The sequence below is a fragment of the Triplophysa rosa genome, unplaced genomic scaffold, assembly GCF_024868665.1.
Source record: "Triplophysa rosa unplaced genomic scaffold, Trosa_1v2 scaffold41_ERROPOS799495, whole genome shotgun sequence".
NCBI lineage: Eukaryota > Metazoa > Chordata > Actinopteri > Cypriniformes > Nemacheilidae > Triplophysa > Triplophysa rosa.
Genome location: NW_026634424.1, coordinates 141,531 through 144,595, shown reverse-complemented (window position 1 = coordinate 144,595; position 3,065 = coordinate 141,531).

Genomic DNA, 3,065 nt, shown 5'->3' with positions numbered 1-3,065 from the left:
AGAGGCCATGGACCAATATATACGCGATTCTCTGCAGGCTGGGCTCATCCGTCGTTCTTCCTCCCCCGCTGGCGCCGGCTTCTTCTTTGTCCAAAAGAAGGATGGCTCCCTTCGGCCCTGTATCGATTATCGAGGTTTGAACGACATAACTGTTAAGAACAGGTATCCCCTACCTCTCATGTCGTCTGCCTTTGAGTTATTGCAGGGAGCCAAGGTCTTCACCAAGTTAGACCTCCGCAACGCCTATCACCTTGTCCGCATCCGGGAGGGAGATGAGTGGAAGACAGCGTTTAACACCCCCACAGGACACTACGAGTATTTGGTGCTTCCATTCGGTCTCACCAATGCTCCGGCTGTCTTCCAGGGCCTGGTCAACAGCGTCTTGGGTGACATGATTAATCAGTTTGTCTTCGTGTACCTGGATGACATTCTTATTTTCTCCCCCTCTCTCCAGGTGCACATCCAAGCACCTCCAGCACCTGCTCGAGAATCGGCTCTTTGTCAAAGCGGAGAAGTGCGAGTTCCACGCCAAGTCTGTGACGTTCCTTGGCCACATATTATCCACTTCGGGTATCCAGGCTGATCCCGTCAAGACAGAGGCTGTCGCCAAGTGGCCGGTACCCGACTCCCGTAAGGGACTGCAGCGTTTCTTGGGATTCGCCAACTTCTACCGGCGTTTCATCAGAAACTTTGGTCAGATTGCTGCACCCCTTACTGCGTTGACCTCCACCAAGGTTTCCTTCAGGTGGAATCAGCAAGCTCAGGCTGCCTTTGATAAGTTAAAGTCCCGTTTTATCTCTGCTCCTGTCTTGTCTATTCCAGATCCTGCTGGCCAGTTTATCGTCGAGGTCGACGCTTCCGACGTCGGAGTAGGCGCAGTCTTGTCTCAGCGGTCGATGCACGATGAGAAGGTTCACCCCTGTGCCTATCTCTCCCATCGCCTCAGCCCGGCAGAACGTAACTACGACATCGGTAACAGGGAACTGCTGGCGGTCAAGCTAGCATTGGGCGAGTGGCATCACTGGTTGGAGGGAGCAGCACAGCCCTTCCTGGTCTGGACGGACCATAAAAACCTGGAGTACATCCATTCGGCCAGGAGGTTAAGTTCTCGTCAGGCCCGTTGGGCACTCTTCTTTGGGCGTTTCAACTTCACCCTCTCATTCCGGCCCGGGTCCAAGAACACCAAACCAGACGCTCTTTCCCACTTGTTCGCGACCTCGGGGGATGGTGCCACGACCGACACCGTCCTTCCCGCGGGGGTGGTGGTCGGGGCCATCTCCTGGGGAATCGAACGGCGGGTTAAGGAGGCCGGTCGAGGGGTGCAAGTCCCAACCGAGTGTCCGGCAGGTAGACTATTCATGCCGGCTGCGCTGCGTCCTGAGGTCCTTCAGTGGGGGCATTTGTCCAGGCTGGTTTGCCATCCAGGCACTCGGGGAACGAGGGCGTCAGTTCGTCAGCGTTTCTGGTGGCCATCATGGTCCAACGATGTCAGACAGTTTGTATTGGCCTGCCCGACATGCGCTCAGTCTAAACCCTGTAACCGCCCTCCCGCTGGTCTGCTCCGTCCTCTCCCCATTCCCTCCCGCCCTTGGTCACACATTGCCCTCGATTTTGTCAGTGGGCTTCCCTCTTCTGGCAGTAACACTGTGGTTCTCACGGTGGTGGACCGCTTTTCCAAGGCGGTTCATTTCATTCCCATACGTAAACTCCCTTCCTCACGGGAGACAGCGCAACTGCTCATTGACCACGTTTTTTGGCTCCATGGTTTGCCGGTCGATGTGGTCTCTGATAGGGGTCCGCAGTTCACCTCCCGTTTTTGGAAAGAATTTTGTAGACAGATCGGGGCCTCAGCGAGTCTGTCCTCCGGTTTCCACCCGCAGACCAATGGGCAGTGCGAGCGGTCCAATCAGGATCTCGGAAGAATGCTCCGCTGTCTGACATCGTCTAATCCGAGTTCCTGGAGCCAACAGCTTTCGTGGGTAGAATACGCCCACAACTCACTTCCGTCGGCTGCCGCAGGTTTGTTTCCATTTGAGTGTTTTATTGGTTATAACCCTCCCATGTTTCCCTCTAAGGAACCCGACGCTGCGGTACCGTCGGCTCTGGCTTTCATCCAGCGTTGCCGGCGCACCTGGCGGAGAGCCAGAGAGGGGTTGGCCCGAACCTCTAGACGTACCAAAGCAGCGGCTGACCACCACCGGTCTTCTCCTCCTACCTATGTGTGTGGTCAACGAGTGTGGCTCACTACCAAGGACCTGCCTCTCCGGGCGCCGTCTCGCAAGCTGGCACCCAGGTTCATAGGGCCCTTTCGCATAACCAAGGTGGTTAATCCGGTGGTCGTCAGACTCAGACTTCCCCCTTCTCTTGGTCGGGTCCACCCGGTATTTCATGTCTCCCGGGTCAAACCTGTTGTTTCTTCCCCTCTCAATCCTGCTTGCAGCCGACCACCACCTCCCCCACCACATCTTGTGGATGGTGCTCCCTCCTACTCGGTTAGGAGACTCCTGGACGTGCGTAGGCGGGGAAGGGGGTTCCAATACCTGGTGGACTGGGAGGGCTATGGCGCAAAGGAGAGGAGTTGGGTGCCGTCCCGGGATATTCTGGACCGCTCGTTGATCGTGGATCTTCATCGGAGACGAGGTGAGCCCCCTCCTAGACCACCTGGGGGCGTTCGTGGGGGGGGGGTACTGTCAGGACCCGAGGCTAGCACTGTTTGTTTGTCCTCGTTGTGTGTGTGCACGTATGTATGGTAAGCTGGCTGCGGTTGTCTTGGCAACCGCACTGTCCGCGTGTATATGTGTATCACCTGTCGCCCTTCATCAGCCTCGTTATCTCTGTGTTCTCACCTGGTGGTTATCAATTCAGCCCTATTTAGTCTCGGTCACCTCTTCACTTCCCTTGTACGTTCGTTACTCTGGTTATGCCGTACCCTGTATTGCAGTAATTAATTACCCCTTGTCTTGTCCTGATCTTGACTGTTACAGTGTTCTCTTGTCGTGTTGCATGGATGTACGTGTGTCAGATTACTCTACCTTGTGGATTACTGTTCTTGTTTACTTCGTGTC